The sequence below is a fragment of the Solenopsis invicta genome, chromosome 2, assembly GCF_016802725.1.
Source record: "Solenopsis invicta isolate M01_SB chromosome 2, UNIL_Sinv_3.0, whole genome shotgun sequence".
In the NCBI taxonomy this organism is placed as follows: Eukaryota; Metazoa; Arthropoda; class Insecta; order Hymenoptera; family Formicidae; genus Solenopsis; species Solenopsis invicta.
The window spans coordinates 16,260,718-16,282,744 of NC_052665.1; the positions used below are offsets into that span (position 1 = coordinate 16,260,718).

Genomic DNA, 22,027 nt, shown 5'->3' on the forward strand with positions numbered 1-22,027 from the left:
GAGAGATTTTGCTGCAGCCGTATGAGCGATGCCGTGGGAATGCAGCCACTTCGAGATGCAGCCCTTCCGCCTTTTCCTCGTGAGAAAGCGAGCGAGGGCTTGGTCGTGCCGCGATATTGCGTCGGTTTCCCCGCGAGATCTCCAGACGCTTTACATCCGGGGAAACGTAGTTCTCTTTTGTTGCGCGATATCATTTTTGGATTACGATTTCAATAAGAATCGAATTACTGTAAAAAAAAAAAAAAATATACATATATATTCTCGTAATTCGTAATTCATCATTCGTTGCGATATTACTATATTACTTTCCAACGTCGCGGGCGCATGTATGTTCTGCGGAGCATCTCCCATCGTTGGCGTACGTACGTACGTGCAGCGGCTTGATGCATAAGTCAGAACGCTCTGGCGGGTACGCCAAGAAGGGTTCAGCGCCGGCATCGCGGCCGACTCGTACTACTTACATGGATTCTATTGCGAGTATAGGAAAATAAATTGTCGATGCAATCGCGCTCTCGTTCTCCCCGTCTCTCGAAGCCGCCATGAATTTCGCTTATCTGACAGCCCGGGAATCAAATCTATTCGCTTCTACGAGCTTCATATACAATTTATCGTCGGGAATCGACGGGACCCGGCTATAGACAAAAGGGCCGGGGATATACGTATTCGCGATACAGGTATTCCGATACATTTCCGATATCAGTGAATGGAACTCGGAATCAATGGCGGCGTTACGAAATCATACACGTGGATTGCCATTGTGAAAGCCTGAAAGGCGCGAGATAAATGCCGTAGAAGAATAATTGACACGATTACCTTCACATACCGTTACAAGCTATATCCTGTGCACGTCAGAACAAGTTTTACAACACATTGTTATCCCGCGTTATAGCGCCGCTCAGACGGCGGTGTCATTAATCTCGCTCGTTAGAGAACTCGCGCGACAAGTTGTCGAAGCAAAATTCTCAACGATAAATTTCATCGGTGTTACTTCATCGTGCCGTTCCGCCGTTTAGAATTGCGAGCCACCTCGCGATCGACGTTATTGTCGTTGATGCGGTGTAAGAACAAAGTTGTCCAATAATGCAACAATATCACCGCGAACCGTTCAAAATGCATGTCCGGAGATGCTTGAAAAGCATTGAGCGAAAAGAACAGTTTTGCTCTGAAAGTATCTAAAAATTTAATTACACGCTGAAAACCTTGTCAGACCAGCAAAATATTGTAATTATGTAGGACGTTCAAATACGTTTTAAATGTTAAAAAAAAAATGCCAGTCTGACAGCTTTGAACATCCTGCATAATTATTTTGAGGATCCAACAAAATTATTTTCTGCTTTATATTCAGTAGAATTTTTAGGTTTTCATTTCAGCAAAACAGCTCTCTCTCCGTGTACAAATTATTTGTATTACAAATGATACTACGAATCGAGTGCAGATTTATTTTATGTAGAAAATGGTTGTATACAGAGTAAACGTTATTTATAAATAAATATTACTGTAAAAATATTTAACGGTTGGATTGCATTCTAATGATTTTCTACATTCACATTTTATCTATCTAAAACTTTATTTAAAAAAAAAAATGGATTTCGCTAATGAGAAAAAGAATAAAAGAAACGAATGCAAAAGGATGCGTATTGAAAAAAGGGACGGATTTTTTAAAAACTTCCCTGATGATAACAGACAAAAACGACTATTTCATTAGTTTACCGAGGAAACGAAATAATCGTAGGAGAGAGGCAAATGTAGTTCGGAGTTTATCGACAATGCGAATTTATGCCGGCTGTTTGTAGCGAGAAGAAAGCAAGTAGTATCCATAAATCGAGCTAGAAAATCATTATATGCAAGACAGCGGGTGAGTTATCGACTGTGATATCCAGAGCGAGCGCGCGAGCATTGATGCGACATGCGGCTAACAAATGATATTTATCGATACTATAAAAAAAAATATTGGCAAGCGAGCGTAGTCTTGATTTTATCTCGTCTTCCGCTCGATACATTCACGTGGAAATTCAGCACCGCGGAGTTTTATACGTGCATTTTATTTCGTACATTGATGACAAAGATGACTACGTTATACTGGAGAAAATACAATTTTTTATAGGTATGTATTCGCTCGATGCATGGCCCTTACTATAATTCACCGTTATATTTACATTAAATTAAGCATTTGAAATAAAGCTTGCCTCGCCATTGTGTGTGTTACACAAGAAATTTGATATGAAAGCTAACGCACATATCACGCATTTATTGACGTTCTTGATCATGAAAATTTAAATTTACAAAGAGATTTCTTATGATATTTGATACATTGATATTTTAATTGAACATCGTGCTTTCAATATATCATTCGAAATTTATCTCGACACCGCTCTTTCGATGCTCATTACCATTATTATTCTTTAGAATTCTATGATGACTACATACTGTCTCGCCGGCTATTTTCCCTTAGTCACCTGTCCGGCCGACGCGACGGAGCCGCGAGATAAATGCGCGTCCGGAATCGTCCTTGCATCAGACAGAAAAGGAGCAGGACGTGACCCGAAGAAGCTGTCCGGGCGGTCGTTCAGACCGAAAAGGTCCGAGACCCTTAATGGGAATCCCTGGCGGCAGTGCGCGGATTTGCATGGTGAACGGTCTTTTCGGTCGTCGGGGAATCCTATAGAGGGTACGAACGAAGGGGCGGCGGACGAGGGGGAGAGAGGGGGAGAGGAGAGGGTTTGGACTGAGACGAGCGGTCTCCGGGGTAACGTTCCGCTGCGCGCGGAATTAATCGCACCCGGTTACAAAAGAAACCCCGTCGGCCATTGTGTGTCCGGGTCCGAGGTCCCGTCCGGGATCAAAAATAATTAGTTCGGGAGAAACGCCCGGCGTTCTCCATCCATCCCTCCGTTGGCTCCGCGTGCCACCAAGAACCCTTATCACGTACGAATCCTCACCCGTTCCTGTCACATCGGCGAGGGCTACGTGCGCGGATTGCAATTCCCTGACAACAGGTGAGGAAATAGCAATACTTTGTTGGGGGACCATTTTTCAATTTAACCGAAGCGCTCCGTTTTCGATTTTGGGAGCGCAAGGAAGTTATTAGTTAACTGCCACGTAGCTAGCGTCTTCCTCTTCTCTCTATATACTTAAACATTTTTCACATCAATATCTTTCAATATAACATTTTTATATAAAAATTTAAACTGTCCTCATTACAAAAAAAAAATTGTATTTGTTTATTATACCTAGAAAAGTTATGTTTAAATTGAAGAAAATAAAAATTTATTTTATTTCATGAAGCGCTCTTAGCATCTTTTAGAAGTAAATAAAATATTTGTTTGATTTAAACAAATAAATTTTAATTCAAAGAAAGCACTGACAGAAATTTAGTTGTTCTGGTTATTTTAATTTTTTTTCTTTCATTTACAAAAATTTATTAAAATTAAAGAAATAGTTTTGCACAGCCAAACTATTTCTTTAATTCTCATGAAAAGAACAACCAAGAAATTTCTTCAAATCAAAGAAACTTTCTATTAACTGTATAGCAACGCACACGTTTCTTTCATTAAAAAAATAAAAAATTTTGAATCGCAGAAACTTTTCTCTAGACGTATGTTTTTCTTATTAAATTCATTTTTTAAATTATTTATTATAATTCTACATATTCATTATTTATTAAATCATATGCGAAATGTACTAGAACTTGCGAGGAGAAACGTTGCGACGAAAAAAAAAAAAAAAAACGAAGATATCGTCTTGTAAGCTCAGGGGCAAAAGTGTCTCTAAACATTACGCCACCTACGTCAACACTACGTCAAAGTCTGAAGCGGACAAACAATGAACAATTTACGAAGTTTTGCCCCTCGACAAGTCCAACGCAGCCGCGCAACTTTCCCGATTTATCTTGCGGTCATGCGGTCTTGCATATTTTCGACAGCGATACCGGGCGATATCGATTTCTCAGCTGGCTGCTGGCTGACTGGCTGTCGCGGGATGAATTTCGGTTAGACGGACGCGCAATATTACACGCGCGCTGAACTTCGTCGTCGGTTCCTTCCATCATCATCGACGAGAATCGCGGGCGAAGTTTCTGTACGAGCGCGAGAGCCGCTGTCGACGTGATAGCGAAAACTTTTCTGAGCTGCCGAGCTTGGCGGTAAATTGCGGTGAGGCGTAAAAATTTTCGCGAGCCGAGGAAGAATGATTAGAATCGGCCCGAGCAATACGCAGCTCTCAGCTCGAAACGAAATACCTTCGGTCTTCGTGAGCGCGTGCCCGAAATACGGCCGGAACGATATCGCGTGGGTTCGCGATTACACTGGCGAGGCCGAAATTGCGGACGCGTTTCGAAGGATCCGACTGTAAAAGGACCGAATGTGAAAGAGAGAAGGAAAGAGTGGAGAAGAGGAAAAAAAGAGGTTGCGCCGCGGTCTCGCTCCGGAAACTTTCTTACGGCTGACCGCGTTTTACCAAGACGCTGCGCCTTAGAAGCGCGCGGGGCCTGTTCTCTTACTTTTAAAAAATTACCAAAGTTTCCTCGCGCGGTCGTAATTCTAGGATAGTATTAAAACTCTAGTATCTGGCCGCGTCTCCTGCAAGTTTAATTTAGCGATCGGGATTGATCGCTTTTTCAACTTGACAGTGTCATCGCTTTTAATGACGCTCTCGCGTTTTTTTTTTCTTTTAATGCGATGTGACGCCCGCGCTTTTTTTTCGCCGTGAAAAATGCACTCTGATTTTCAACTCGCGCTGCAAAGGCAATTTGTCACATTTAGCGTTAAACGAAAAGCAGGGAGAATATGAAACCCGCTGCCCCATGAAGTTCTTTGGAATCAGTGGAAAACACGATAGATCGCATTGATCAACGTACGTTCATTAATCCCAATTAGAGATACGAATTAAAGGTGAAACAATTAGAAGGCTCGGGGCATTAAATTGTTACGAACGCATTATCTCGGACGTACGGTGAGATATTCAGAAGTCGCGCTTTCGTTTTCAGAGAACTGCGTTTTGCGCTGTGTGGTAGACGAACGTACAATTTCGCATATAAAAGTTTGTAATAAAATTGAAATGAAAAACAAAGTTGAGCAAATTTTTTTTTTTTCCAAATTGTTCAACAACCACACGTAAAAAAAAATTATTATGCGATATCGAGACTACCAACATTTCTTTTTAATTCGACCGGCACAATCTGGAGCTCGATTCAGAAAAAAGTTTACGACTTTTGGAGCGTTCTACATCTTGCCACATCTTGCATTTTGCGCAAGTTGGGACATGAGTCACACTCGAACAACTTCAGTAACGAATGGCGCATTCCCCAGTCCTGGATGAGCAACGCAATCCCTGGGGAAATTAATACCTGAAAAATCTCGGAAGCAACATCTTCCGGAAAGTAAATTCTCGAAAAAAAAAATCGGGGTGACTTGTACGCAGCAGCGAGAGAGCGAAGATCGCGCGCGTTCGTGAATTACAAATGAAACGAGATCGATGCTTTGCTCGGCGCAATATCGACTTGACGCAGCTCGAATTTCATCGACAGTGTCCCATAAGAACGACATCACGCTACAGTAATAGATAATATAAATACGCTGTATACGCTCCCTCGATTGACTTTGCCTATCTTCGCGAGTGGAATCGAGGAAAAAAATATCCTGGTAAAATGCTGCAAAATGGATTTGCTTTTATAGAGAAACTGTAACATTATTAATTACAGTGAAAATGAAGTAAAGAGACAGAGCTATATTAATTGCGCGTATACATTTAGGATAAACCGAGGCAAATCGGATCATTATAAATTTTCAGACAGTTACCTTTAGTTTTTTAATTTCGTACTAGAGGAAACAATAGACGACAGTTCTCTATTGCATGCGATTCGATGTTAGTCGATGATACCAAGCGCAAAGAAATTTTGTTTCTCACATAAAATCACGATTCCAATTTTGCGAGTCGATAAAAGGCTTAACAGGCTCTTTCCAAAAGTTTATTCATTAATTTTTATTTTCTTCAGATTTTATTTCTTTTAAACTGATTTCCCCAACGTTGAGGCGAATCGGAGGCGAATACAATTTCCTCTTCCTGATTTCGTTTGTTGTGCAATAAGAAATACCACGTTTGCGTATTATTTTATTATATAGAACTCGAGCCAAAGATATAAAAAATAAGAATCAATAATTTTAATGAGAAAATTTTTTAATATAGAAAAAAAATGATCCGTTTCGCCTCGGTCTACAGTACACCCGGAAAGAAGGAGAGACGTAAAATGCGAGGGCGATATCGGCACCATCTTTCAACTCGTAATACACCTCAAACTTTCATTCGGCAAAATTTACTACACTCGCATTTATTGTTCGCTACTTCACACGGCGGCGCATTATTAATGGCATCGTCCCGCTTTCGCTCTCGCGTTCCGCGCAGAAGTAACACCGGGAGGTTGCCGCGGGCCTCGTAATGGCGAATACAAACTGCGGCGAAATTAGCCCCCCGAGAAAACGCTCGCCCGGGTGGTGCGCTCGTTCCGGTGCCAGCAGATAAATTCTCGCGAAAAAACTTTGATGCCGCAAAGAACTGAAAATCGGGGTCGTACACCCCCGCGCACGGCCCGTGGGGCGCGGCGGGGTGGAGAAATGGCGCGAACGCGCGAGGCAAACACACGTACGTAACACACGTGCACCCGTAGCACCCGAAAGAAAACAATACCCATCGTTCTTTTTGTTCGTGAGTTTATTTTTCAGAAGATTTTTCTTCCGCGGATTGTTGCCAGAGGATTATTCCCAAAGACCGTTTTTTTTCCTCCCCCTGTTCAGACAGCACGATATCTAGAGGCGGGGATATGCCGGCGCGCTATCTTAAACGGTAGCACGCCGTCGATGGACATGCATAACCATGCTTCAGCCTTTCCCCTTGTGTAGCGATTTATACACATCGGAATATTTTATTTCGCTCTAGATAATCTAGTTTAGTTGCGATGCGAAGCGCAATGTAGAATATTTTAATTCGCCCCGGGCGATGGATGGAGGGAAAAAGGTCTGGCTCTGTTATCGCTCGAAATAGAAATTTAGAAACTGCGGGGGCATACGAGCTAACGTAAACTCGCGAAATAAAATAGAATTTGCTCGAACGCGAACGGAAGTAAAGCTGAATTATTCCCTTGATTTCGAAGAGCTCTCTTCTTAATTAACAACGTCAATCTTTCCAATTTTTTTTTAATGGAGGAAAAAGCATGTTTGTGACGGAATATTTTACCTCACTTTAAACAGCCGTGCGCTCGGCTTGTCGGACATTTTCGAGTGGAACTTTATTTGTCGATACGTCGCACGCTCGAACTTACATATACTCGTAATGCTGAATTCGATACTTTGGTTCAGATTTGCGGCGAGCAAACCCTTTAATCAGCGAGAAACTTGAGCGGGTGAACCTTTTTTTTTGCGTATTCTGCTACGCAAGACGAGTTCATTCCGATGACTGATAAATGAAGGCCGAAGCCGCGCAGTGGACTTACGAACGCGCGAAGCGAATGGAAAATTGAGCTAATATCCTCGTTCGAATAAAACCACGTTAATCCGCCGACTTATGCGAGCCAAGTAATTGAAAGATAACAGCGAACCAATTTTTTTCAAGAATAACCATAATATTCGGGACGTACCGAGACCATTGAAATACGTTCTTTATCGCGTGGCCTTTAATTGATTTGAAATCGATTTCCCCCCCGAGCGAAAAGATACATCAGAATTGTTCCTCTACTAACAACAAGCCGTGCGATCTATATTAACGGGACGGTGGAATTATAATTAAAATTATGAAAGAGTGATCATTTAAAAATTATTGATTATCTGCCATCGTTTACCTAATTTCGTATAACGTGACGGTTTTTCGCGTTTTAGCGCGGCGGACCGAGCGCCGGACTACATTCTTCCCCGAAATTAATGCACGCCATAATATCGGGTATACACTTTTTTATTTCTTCGCATTTCGCAATTATTCCGTCGCGGCCAATGTACTCTGTGACGCGAAAAAACCGGCGCCATAAATTAACGTCAGCGTCATAGCCTTTTCCGGTAAATAATTCACGAATACGACGTACGACCAATCTCGCGAACGGTCCAACTGTTTCGAATATGTTGAGGGGCGGGGGGAAGGGACAGCCAGAATCTGTTTTGGAGTTTTCCAATCAGGATGCGATGCAAATATTTACGAATTTACGGTACGTCGCCGCGAAATTGGTGCCGAGGCGCTGACGGCGAATTAAGATAATTTGCATCTAAAGCACTAGCCGCGCGCATCTCAAATTTAATCCGTCGGAAGCGCAGTTTCGCTCCCCGCAAAAGGATGTATAGACCAGACCAGATTTATGTGCGCAGTTAGAAAACAAGTTTAGAATGCTTACTAAATGATAGAACTAGAATATCATGTTCTAAGATTTTCATAATGGTAGCAATAATATTAAATAGTATGAAATAAATAACGATTTAACGAGCTCTCAACATACTCTCTAAATCTGAATCAGTGGATTACCAGCTCTACACTTGGGACTAATAAAAATCAATGAAAAGTTACTGATAATCATTGAAAAGTTCTTATTGATCAGTGTATGAATAAAAACACTTATAAATATTAATAAATACGTAATAATTAATAAATTCATTGTTTTCTCAGTTCAGATGATCATTGATTATCAGCTGCATACTTGGGACTAATAAAAATCAATGAAAAGTTACTGATAATCATTGAAAAGTTCTTATTGATCAGTGTATTAATAAATACACTCGTAAATATTAATAGATACATAATAATTGATAAATTAATTGATTTCTCAGTTCAGATAATCACTGATTACCAGCTGCATACTTGGGACTGAATACTAAATCAGTGATTATCTTGATCTAAAAACCAATGAAAAGTTTTTATTGATCAGTGTAATAATAAATTAAATACACTCATAAATACTAATAAATACACAATAAATCAATTAATTTTTCAATTCAAATAATCATTGATTACCAGTAGCATACTTAGGACCGATCATCAAAATTATTCACTGATAATCAGTGATTGTGCAGTGATTCACAGATTTAGAAAATAGAATTTACAGTTCATCGATAATTTGTTCTCGTTACTTCTACGTTTCCGGTTGGAAATTTCTCAACCGCGTAGCCGCGGTTTGAGAACCAATGATGGGAATTGGAGAAAAGATATGCAGAAAAGATGAAAAGGTCGAGACAGATACAAGATGTCGCGCCGTTGTTCGCGCACCCCTCCCGACAAGGAGAAAGTGGCGGGCGGCGGCGCGTGACGGACGTCGCGCGATCGCGGGCGGGCGCGAAAATGCGCGTTGGCAAGTTTGTGCATTTTTCAGGAAACGCGAGTCCGCCGTGCGGCGGTAAAGTGACACGAGACAGACAGGATACCTGGGTCGCGCGCGGCAGACAGCTCTGCCGTCTCCCGTGCGATCGCGTGTTCCTTTCGTGCCTCCCTCGTGCCGTCCCGAAATACCGACAACCCGATTCATAGAAGGAGGAGGAGGGAAAGAGGCCCCCGGACTCTTTCCCGCCGCTTTTATACCCCCGACCGCTTTATTACTTTCGCAATTTTCCGCCGCGGAGGCCGGCCGAAAGTTGCTAATGCCGGCATTATCCGGAGGAAGCCGCAACTTCGACGTTTCGAAAGACTAACGGCCATGCGGGCGATATCCGACCGTGGATGGCTATTCGCAGGTCGTTTTGAAAGATGAACGCCCCGTGAAAATACCAGAGATTCCCCGAGATCTTCGCCGAAAATCGCTCGTGACTCTTTAATAACAGAAATTCAAATTCTTGATTGTTCTCTTCCGGTTGCGTTAAAATACTTGTAGTTCGTGAAACAACAATTTTCCAGCGTCTAATATTAGACGCCTCGATAATAGAATTTGGAAGCTGAGAAATGAGATTTAAAGTTTAACTTGGAGCATTGGCTTGTCGATAAGAATATAGAATGCAGAAACGTTAATAAAATATTTTCGTAGCTAAATCGATCAACCGAGGTTTCTCAAAGTTAGGTAGCTGGAGAACATTGTTGAAGTTCCTCGCAGCCTCGGTTTTTTGGAACGTCGTGAAAAGTGGATTCCTATCTTGATATTCCAAAATTCTGTTTGACCGCATTTCAAAAAGGAAAGTTTACGAAAGCGGTGATTAATTTGCGAACGTTTTACACGCTGCCTCACGTATTACGTCAATAACGCGTACGCAGGCATTCGGAAATGACGCAGAGCAAAATTCGTGCTAATACCCCAGAGCGTCAAATATATTTGGCTTACCGATTAAATGCCGATCAGCATTTATTATTAAATTTATGTGTGGTATTAATATAGAGCTGTGGTTTTAGTGCGGTCTCGTCGCTTATTGGCGGCTTATATAAGCAGAGCATAAAAGTTTAATTAATAGGACGAACGGAAATTATAAATCTCCTACATATCTATCATTTCAATTTTCACTAACAAATTTGTGCGCTAATTTATACAGAAAAATAAGAAAATTAAATTGTGAATAATATTATAACGATGTGCTTACCGTTTAATATCACAAAGTAAATAATGAAAACATTGCCACCGGTAAACTTAGCCAGCGTCCGACCGCATGCATCTTTTACTACTGACGCTTTAGTTTCATAGTCAAAAGCTATTACCGTATTATCCTTTTCCCAGTTGTTAAATCTTTTCTATTTATGTGAACAATCCAAATTACATATTAATGTAATATAGGGTGCTTTCCTAGCTACGACACAACCGTACACAACTAAAACGCTGTGTAGCTAGTCTTGTGTCGTTCATAGATACTAGATTTTTACATTTCGTATCACTGGAACGAACGCCGTTTTTCCTAGCGAATCTTGGTTTTTGCGAGATTTTAAAAATGATGTCAAATGATCGATATTTATCCATGGGAGGTCAAATATATCTAGCTTCGACAGAAGCAGTGTTCCAATTACAAATTAACACTGTGGTAACACTGTATAATACAGTGTATGACTGTGTTTCGTTACTGAACTCATAATTTAGTGTCTGACCGCATGCATCTTTTACTACTGACGCTTTAGCTTCACATCAAAAGCTATTACAATATAATCTTTTTATAATTATTAAATATTTTGTATTTGTGTGAACAATCCAAACCACATATTAGTATAACATAATTTAGCCAGCGTCTGGCCACACGAATCTTTTACTACTGACGCTTTAGTTTCGCAATCAAAAGCTATTACAAGGTAATCTTTTTTTTTAATTATTACATATTTTGTATTTGTGTGAATAATTCAAATTACATATTAATGTAATATCTTACACGACAAGAACGATTTTGTTAAAGTATCTAAATATTTTGCTGGATGCAGATCTGAAAATATTTGTATTGGACCACAAAAATAATTTAATAATTGTGACGGTTGTTCAAGCATGACGAGCAATGCAGCAAGAAACTTTGACATTCCAGCAATTCAGTTTGAGAGTCCAACAAAATTATTTTCAGATCTTATCCGGTTAAATTTTTAGATACTTTAGCAAAACCGTTTCTCTCTTGAGCATTAAATTAAAATATCATTTAAATAAAGCGAATTGGAAATTGAATGAAGAACAAGAATTCGTCATAGGTAACATAAAGAGGAAATCTTTTCACATTGATGTTCGAAACTTTCTGGCATTTTCGTATTGTTGAAACAATCTTGAAAATTAATTAACAATTTTCGAGCATTTTCTATGTAAATTCACATTTATACATCTCGCACACATGTAATTACGTTTTAAGTCAATCCCGGGCTAATAGCGACAGCGCTGTAACGTAATTCGGCCCACTGAATAAAAATGCAATCCCCGTCCGCTCGAACAACCCTCGTTGCGTCCTTGTTTCGCTGCGCACACGTCACCGCGGCAACTCGCATTAAATCCGCGCCGTTTCGTCGTAAAAAGTCGCCGCGTCGCGGTACACCGGGATAAGTGGCAAAAAGGATCTCGCAACGGCCGCGGAATTAACAGCGCGACGCGGATAACGCGGGGGAACAAGGGGGCGTCGTAAGTCGGCGATAATTCAAGAGTCCGCCCGCACGCGGTTCGCGGTCGGACGCTGAAAAGAAAAGAGGGACGAGATCCGGCGTATAGGACGAGACCAGCGAGTCGACGCCCTTCGCTTACACACGCCGCGGCTTTTTCCGCCGCCACCGTGGCGTCGTTCCGAGACCCGATCGCGTCTCCGACCAGCGAGGAGTTTTAATTGCCTTCGGAGAAGTGCTTTCGTCCCTCCGCAAACAGAGGAAACAGAGACTTCCCCCCCCCCCCGCTCTATTTTCGGACCGATCGAACAGCTTGTCGGCGTCGCGGGAGAAAAAACGAGCCTTCACGATCAAATGGCGTCAGCTACGTGCGTGCGTGCGTGAAGTAGCAGTGGAATTATTAGAAAAATATTTTAACAGCGCGTTACAGAAATGCGTATTTCCGGTGATATCCACTTCCTGCTCTAAGACAAACGTGGAGTCGAATGAATATTTAACGGATGGACAACTTACCACGGCTCTTCGATGTAAAATATTCAACAACCGAGTTCCGAGATATTTCGCTACCTAAGGATAAAGTTTATGCAGGGGCATTGACATTTCTCAAAATACCAACGAAGGAGAATTAATCTTGAATGTCCAACGTCCGCCGCATTGAGCGCCGTTCAACGACCGCCGCTGTTGCATCGCGCGCGCTGCAACGACGTTTCCACTCGCGGGGGACGTACCCTCCCCCTCGTCTCGGCTAAATGGATGCCGAACGGAGAAACAATTAAACCAGTCGCCGTCCGTTCGCCAACGAAAACCGATGTGGCTTCGCCAACTACGTTTCGCGAACTCTCGCGTCGTCCCATTGTCGTTCCCATTTTAACACCCTCTCACGCTCTTCCGCTCCATCGTCGTCGTCGTCGTCGTCGTCGTCGTCGTCGTCGTCGTCGTCGTCGTCGTCGTCGTCGTCGTCGTCGTCGTCATCGTCGCCGTCGTCGTCGCCGTCACGGTGCTCCATCGTTCTCCGTAAAAGTCTCCAGAATCCCGAAAAGTGCTTTCGCCCGAACGCGCTACTCCACCGAACCTTTAGCACCGAAGCGCAAAACTTTTACCATCCTGCCTGGCCCCCTGTCGGCATTTCCTTCTCTTCCGGCTCTTCTTTTCGTCGTCGTCGTTGCGGTCCTCTCGCAACAGGACAAAGCGGCATTCAGATTCACTCGGTGAAATTAAAGCGCGCTATTCCGAAACCTCTCAGCCGGGAAATTAAAAGGAGATGCGCTCTCTCTCTCTCTCTCTCTCCCTCTCTCTCACCATGGACGACGACGATGATGATGACGTTAACGATGATGATCCGATAGCCACGAGCAATTAGCAATTGATCGTGTTTAAATAATCTATGGAACCAATTGTGGTTGTTTCTCGAAACGATCGAAGACACGGGAACGAGACGGAGCGCCAGATCACGCGAAACTGTCGTAGCTCACCGCTTGATTCTCGCGGGAAAACTGTCGGGCATTATCGATGAGCTTGTATCACCGCGTGACGCGGATTACAGTTATGAGATATATAAGGAATATTTTCGAATTTATTCAGCGTTGCGTGCATTTTTATTGATGTCTCATTTTGAATATTCATTCGTACATTAATTAGATTATTAAATATTCGATGATACGATTAATTGCAGCCGCTGCTCATCCCGCTTCAAAATACGCATTTTGAAATCAACTACCGTGATGCATCAAATTAATATCCAAAACATAGAAGCGCCCGCAATAAACGGTCTTGCACGAGCTAACAGTTTATTTACGCGGGCTGTAACCGAACCTCATACTTCCCGAAATGAATGGCATCTGTTTAATTAAAAGTCCGTGCGGTGCGCGCAATTGGCCTGTTATTATAAACACGATCTACTTCCTGGGATACATTAAACTAATAATTTTGACGCTCCGGCCAACGGTTTACGGGCGAGCGTTCGTATTGCGAACTATTACTAAATTCGGGAATTACTACAACGGAGTTTCCAACAAATGGTCTGCGCGATAAAGTCCGTACTTTTGTACAAGAATGTCATGCATAAAAATAATTCAATTTCCACGAAGCACGCGAAATTAAATTGTTTTTGTACATTCTTGTCCATAAAAGTACGCAGCTTTTACGTCCTATGACAAATTTAATTGAAATGCGCAAATTAAAAGGCTACAGTAAATTTTCATATATACACTTGATTATTAAAAAACAAAATATTAAAATGCATGTACCAATATAATACTTTAATTAAGAATTCTCATCGTGTCTTTCAATTGAACGCTGATTAACAACTAATCGATTAGTATTTATTTTCTATTTATTTCTCGTCCAGCTTTCATTGGGACCGGCAAACTTTAATTGTCAAGATATCCGCTGCAACATTAAGTTGAAGAAAAAAAAAGGATATCCGACGTACTCGTAGGAAGAATGCGGAAAGAATGGCACCCAATGAGATTCCCGCCGAACAATAATCGTCTGCGTAGCGACCGAAAATTTCGCCGATAAAGTTCGCCAAAACTATTCGCTAATATCCCCCGCCGCCGTCGGATTAATTTCTAAATGAGAAACACGCACGCGGCGCGGCGACGGCGGCACAACAGTTTACTCTACGCAAACTATTTCGCTGAAGCCGTCTAGCCGGAAGCTGCGGCGGAAGCGCGTTTGCGAGCTCGCCTCGAGTTACGATAAAACTTAACGAAGCGAGGAGGCTGCGTGCCCCTCTCGTGCCGCAGACGACGCGAGATGCTACCGCGCTGTTGAAACAGCGTTTCACATCCGAAGATCCGAGAATACCGCAATTGCAGCGCGGCGCTACACACGACTCGGTATGATAGACCCTATTGGCCGATAATTCACGGGAATTCATTGCAATTTCGTAACCGGAAGCCGTTACGACCCGCGTCCAGGGAGCGTTTTAACAAAGAAGCTCGATATCGTTCGCTGTACGCGAAGGTATAGCAACCGTATAGCATCGTAATGCCAACGAACTCGCGCCGTGCACGCGCGATACGAGATGCGCCTCTCCGGTGTCGTATCGTCTCCTGGTACGCGCATAACACACAGTTACGCTAAAGTGCAATTCGCTCGCTGTCGTTTAAAGGATACTCCTTGCGCTGGACCGCTCGCGGAATACGGCGACATTTAAATTCATGCGATACGTTGTGCACCGAGAGGTCATGTGTCGGTATCTGGAGCTTTCGAAAATCAATAAACAACGCTCATGCGAAATTGGAAGTTATTGTTAAGCGCCGGCACGTACAAAATTACATTAGTTTTAAAACGGATTCGTCGTAAACATCTCGGAATGTCGCGAAACGTGGTATCGCGTATCCTCACGCGGCTTAATAAATTCTGTTACCAAGTGCATCCAGCATCCGCAGCAGCTGTAACGTTATTGTCAAGAGAGACGCGAATATTACTCGCAACTCAAAAGTTTTCCCGTCAAACTTTGAAATAAAATTATAAGTCAACGTGAAGATAAGAATTTCTTTTTTAATTAATAGATATAAATAAAAAATAAACATTGAACCTTATCATGTCGCGTTTACAATAAATACGTGTAGAAAATCCAATTGTTTTTCTTATTATTCTTAAATTAAGTTATAAGGGAGAATTACCAAATGCGTTTCACTTAAGCTATTGTTTATTACATTGTGCATTTGGTTTGTATGCAAATCAAAGTTCGAAATTGTAAGTTGATGTTTCAGTCGTCTAGTATTTCATGGTAAACCTTTCAGTAATTACAGTAATTACTAAAGCGTACCTATGATTTGTTATATTATCTTAAAATAATATTGTCATATTATCTTCGAAAATAGAATTTATGAATTAAAGTAATTAAAAATATAATAAACAATTGACTAATATTTTTATTTTATTAATAATTTATTGAAAAAGTGATCAAATATTCAATAATTAATAAATAATAAATGAAAATGTAAAAAACAAAAACAGAATTGAATTTATTTTTGTAATTGACAAATTTTTATTCATAACAATTACTTATTTTACTAATATCATTTATCAATGTTACATTAGTATCATTTCTTTACAGTAAAATTGGTAGTGGCACGAATTAGGAAACTTGATAGAGCTTATAAAAGTATCAATTTAATTCTTACACTTATTATAAATTTCTATATAAGATGAATGTAAAATATTCTACAAGTCTTTTTTTATAAATAATATAATAATTTCAAATAAAATTGCATAATTACGTTAGTCTAAGCTATAAAAGGTAATGAAAAATTTACATCATGTACCTGATTTTCTAAAATGCTGAGAGCATGTACTCTCTAAAATTTTTGGAGTGGAATTTCATCTAAAAGAGTGGAATTCCACTCTAAAAGTGTGAAAATCCTGCCACTCTTTATCAAGACTGACAGGATTTTCACACTTTTAGAGTGGGATTCCACTCCACAGAATTTAGAGAGCACAAAACAAAATAAAACTTGTTAAACTTTTGTCCACATTACTTATTTACTTTCAATTTTTGTCATTAAATATTGTTTGTATGAAGTGAAAAATGCAAAATATCAAATAGGTATGCTTTAGAAGACCGGTACGCATTCAGCAGTTTTCTCCTATCTTGTCTCCTCAAACGTGTATCACTATCACTTGCAAAGACGAAAGTGTACGACGTGTAAATGTGTGTGTGCGCGCAATATATTGAGGATCTGTGGGCTCACTAAGTCCAAGTGACTGTGTGGATCAGTCATCCCTGCGGGAAGGTAAAAACTGCGGAAACGATGCAGCGGGCGCCTCGCTCTTGCATATTCTACGCGAAAGTCGTTCTCTCACGACAACAAGAGTGCTCGTCTGTTTACTCCGTTCCCGCTCGCGCAATAGACGATACGGCTTCCGGTCGGTCCCTTATTTTTATTTGAGAACTGAGATTTCGTAGCTTTCAACGAAGACACTTTTCTCCTCGCGCAGTGGAAACAATGTTAAAACATAAATAATGGGTAATATTATTCCGAGTGCCAAGTAAGTGCCGTAAGAAAGTGCCGTAAGAAAGAACTTACGTAGCTTTAAAAACTTAAAGTAACGAAGTTTAGAAGTTTATACATACACTATGTAAATAGTGTGTATACTTTATTATTCTATCTAAAAAGACACTTTTTCTGGTGTGCTTAATGGTACCCAAGAATGACAAATTGATAGTATGATTAATATCGTTGCGTAACATAAAAATTTCATTTTTCAAAGCTGTAAGCAAAATAACACAGAATATATATTTATAACAATTTTGAAAATTGTAAAATATGAAAAAAATTGAAAATAATAAAACACGGTCTAGATCTGATATCTTCATCGCCTTTAGCCGTGCTGAAACTTGTTTTCTTGGATGGAAAGATATGGGGATGAATATTACTACAATTTTTATGTTCCAATTATTATGAAAAAAAACATTTGTTACGTTCAAGTAGATATATTTATTTTAACATTACTTTCTGAATTAAAAAAAATATTTCTCAAGTTTAAAAATAACTTATTTTAATAACTTATTAGCTAATATTAATTCAAATCAAGAAAATAAATATATTTATTTGAACATAAAAAACTTTTTTCAATATAGAGTCTTGTAATTATCCGAGACATTTTCATTCAAGTGTTATTTTAAGATGAAATTTTTTCATTGTTACATCCGCGAAAGAAGGACCGATCCTTTGCATAAAATTCGATTAGAAAGACCCGCGAGTTGAAGATTCACGAGAGAGAAAGTAAAATATCTGTCTCTCTCTCGTTCGGTTACCGACGTTGAACTCGGGCTGACGTTCGGGAATCGATCGTAAAATTTATCGGAGTTTATCGGGTAATAACCGGCGAAAGAGATGACGGGAAGTTCTCGCGGATCCGATGCCGCGTCGCATCGCGTCGATCGTTTATGCGATCTCGTAAACCCCTTCACTTTATAACGCCTCCAGCGGATTTTCGTTTTGTACGTGTAAAACGATCGGGGCCGGCCAGTAACCGAAATTTACCGAAAAACCAACAAAAATTTCGAACGCAAAGTGGCCACTAAGCATCCCATTTTATTCGCTTTTGCTCGAAAGTATTTTGGTGCTTTCAAATTTCTACGTGCAGCGTGATTGTACAAGACCCACCACAAAACATCCTTACGTATTAATATCCTTTTTTTAACCGCAAAGGTTGAATAAATTTCAACCTTTCTGAAAAATAAAAAAAAAATTCACCAAGCGTGAATTTTTTTTTTATTTTTCAGCAAAGGTTGAAATTTATTTCAACTGCAATGTTTGGTATCGAATATCTAAGCGCGTCACGCTTTTTCGAGGGCGATCAAACGCGGGAACAAAAGATCCGTATCGCCCAATGTAAATAGTTCCCGAATGACCGATTCGACATTTGAAACTATGAACGCCGGCGACACGCGGCATGGCATCGCGTCGAATTTCGGATAAACATTTCGAGCGCTCTTTCAACTGCATCAACTGCACGGATCACAACGGTCTCACCGGTAATTACACGCTCTCAGATCGATTCGTTGTCAAAATAATAAATGACATTATAAAAATGATAGCCAGGAACGACGCTACTTCATTTATGTACCAAAGGCAAAATGCACCCTTATCTCTTTTCTCACCAGCTTGCGCCGATAATTCGTTCCCGACGTTTCGTTTCGCATAAACATGAAATCGCATTCGATAACAACGTGTCGTCGTTCGCGAACAGAAGGAAATTACATAAGCTGGAGATGGGAGAAGGGCGAGGATAGATAAAATTTCGTTCCAGAACCGTTGAATAATTCACAAGATGGAGTAGACACGAGGCCATCATCTTTCGGAATCGCGGCTGAACGGCAGCAAATCTCCCGATAATCGTTCAATTGTTCAGAGAGGATTCGCGAAACCCCCTCCCTCTCTCTCTCTTCCCTCAATCCTCTCTTTGGCTGCCTCTTCAACCCATTCGAAGGTAGAGCCTCGTGAGGCAGCGAGTAAGCCGAGCCGCATTGGATTTCAACGACGACGGGGGCTATTCGCGAGTGAGGATTGAGGATACTTTGAGCGAAGGAAAAACGGTACGAAGGGAATATTTTATCGAAAACTCCAAAAAAAAAAAAAAAACGTTAAAATGAGTGTGAACATATCGTTAAGCGCAGCTGCCAGAAATTTCGTCCTCTCTCGTCTTTTATTCTCCAAAGAGGATCTCGTTAGATTATCAGGCTCCTTTTTTTCAATTTAAGATTCTCAAACATTCGTTGCGCTCCAGTTTCGCGCGTGTTTTTCTTTGAAAGTCAACGGTTACCCGGTGGTTTGGAATATAAACAGTCTGACGGACGGGTTTTGCGAACCCCTGCTTTAATGGGCTTAGAGAAACAAGCGAAATCCGTGGATCTACTATCCCCGTGCCGTGCCCCCGATGCCATCGCGCCGATGCATCTCGACTGCGCGAAAACAACGCTATCGAGACGCGATCGGTGCTGCGGGGGATTAATCGAGTTAATCGCGGAGAATTTACATTTTACAAGGGGCTCGCGTCCACGTCCGCGTTCCCGCGGCCCAGATACGATTTTCTATCTGTCTATCGGCCGATGCGCGCGGATTCGACATGCGCAATCACGTCACCGTCGCGGCGCGACTAATTAATGCGGCATCGAGTAATGCAATTCGCCGCGGTCAGATGAAAAATGTCCGCTTCCGTCCGACCGACGGACGACTGGTTAATTATTCCCCTCGCTACCTTGCTAGTTTAATCTTTTTGCCTCTACAACGTCCACAACTATGGACACAATTTTTTCCAATTTGTAATCCTCGTACGTAGGGACGACTCATGAAAAATTCAGTCTCTTGGCGTACTATATATATATTTTTTTCCCCCGTTTGCGCATCTCTCAATAAAAATAGTTAAATCAAGCGATCCGAAAACTTGGATAATTGCACGTGCTGCTGAGGATGTCTTAGGGAAGAACGATATTTGCCTTTGCAACGAGAAAAATGCGTATATAAATTATGTAACGCGCGAAATATACGTTTTCAGAAGAGTCATGAGAGCAAAAAGGGACCATAATATCTGTAGTGACGCGAAAAATAGGAAAGATAAAATTGTGTAAAAGTAACGTGTCGGCGTTAATAACGACAAGCAATTTTTTATCAAATTACTATTTATATACAGAAAATAAATTTGTAACTTTTATTTTTTTAATTAAATGATGAGATGTGCGCAATATAATTTTGCGGCAAATGGATTATCGGATATGTAAAGTTTAATCGCTATAAATATATTTTTGCAAATGTAATTTTATTCTGCCCTCTGGATTATGAAAAAAAAATAATTTCGCAAGCGGAAAGAGATAATTAATGTAGGTAATTAATTATTCTTCATTCTGATAATTTCACGCCACCATCGTCACGAATAAATATAGATCTTCGTTTAGGTGATAGCGTTGTTTTAACTTTAATACACGTGCGTATGTAATGTAATTACTGCACTAATTAACTGTATGGAATGAATGAGTGTCGGGTGAATATTATTGGGTCGCAATAATTACTTTAATGGTCCCCTGGAAATTAATGAAGCAGACCAATAGATAATTGAACCCACCATCGGAAAAACGTCGCAAGCACGTAGTTCGGTAAAAACCATTACTCTGTATGTTGAATATAATACATTTTTTGACTCTCTTTCTCTCTCTCTCTCTCTCTCTCTCTCTCTCTCTCTCTCTCTCTGTATCTCATCTTTCCAACTGGCATGTTTGTGCAATTATTACGCAACATTTACTCTTAAGAAAATACTTATTAACATTCAAATGGTTTTATGTACATATGATACACACCCAAAAAATTTATGAAAGTCTCCGCATTCAGGGACAGATGTAATACGAAATAATATATTGTTCGCCAGTAATGAAGATAAATTTCATTTACGACAATATCGTGAATAGGATACATTAATGTAGAAAATTATCACGTGGCGATACCGCAGTGGAATTCCTGATGATATCGGTTAACGTGAACGTGCGAAAATTAGTAGATATTACCTTTATCGGCAATAAATCTGTTATTGTTTACAGTTGATTATGAGCTCGACAGCGCTTAAATAGCGCCAAGATATGTAAAGCTCCGAGCGTAACGGAATTCTAATATTTCTCTTTGGATCTGAAATAAATTCACGGCGTTTTCGCTTATCAGCACTTAATTAAAGTTAGCACTCCACGGGAGTGCGGGAGAAACTGCATTTCCAGGGGTCGATAGACGACGAAGCGGGAAACTGGGACGTTTACATTACAATGTATCTTCCATTTGAAACACAAGTGCGGCAACGTAGATATTTTACAAAAGATTTAATTCAAAATACCGCAAATTACGGTTACGTGGCGTTGTTAATATCTTCCGCTGAATTTATACCCATTACAATCAGAAACAATTAGTTCCGACGAGTGAAAGAAAGATTAGAAAAATATTTATGAAGTAGAGAAAAGTTGCTGAATGCGTCTTCTAAAGCGCATTTATTCAATATTTTACATTTTTACTTCATATAAACAACATTTAGGAAAATAGAAAATAAATAAAAAATAAGTAGTACAGAAAAAAGTTTAACAAGTTTTCTTTTGTTTTATGCATCAGAATTTTCTAAAATCGAATACCCTTGATGTAAATTTTTTCATTAACTTTTTACAGCTCTGATAATAATTTATAACGTAATTATGCAATTTTATTTTAAATTGTTACATTTTCATAAAAGAGAGAAGGCTTGTCAAATATTTTACATACATATACATATTTACGATTATTGTAAAAATTAAATCGAAATTTTTATAAACTCTATCAAGTTTTCTAATTTGTACCTCTACAAATTTTGATGTAAAGAAATAACATTAATATAAAATTGATATGTGATAATAGTAAAACTATTAATCGCTATGAATAAGAATATGTTAGTTACAAAAATAAATTCAAGTAGGTTTTATTTCGGTGTTTTTGCCTTTTCATTATTGCTATTTATTAATTATTAAATATTTGATTTTTTCGATAAATTATTAAAATAAATATTAGTT

General features: G+C 40.1%; 1 protein-coding gene and 1 long non-coding RNA gene across 5 annotated transcripts in view; both read right to left on the reverse strand.

Annotated features, from left to right (window-relative positions):
* LOC105197501 (cadherin-87A) overlaps positions 1–22,027 on the reverse strand; it is a 216,313-nt gene that overhangs the window by 59,856 nt on the left and 134,430 nt on the right. The gene's annotated exons all lie outside the window — the stretch shown is intronic.
* LOC120356905 lies at positions 17,504–21,737 on the reverse strand. The gene is made up of 2 exons (XR_005574130.1): positions 18,262–21,737; positions 17,504–18,181 (listed from the first exon to the last, which is right to left on the reverse strand). It is a non-coding gene; the product is annotated as an uncharacterized LOC120356905 (long non-coding RNA).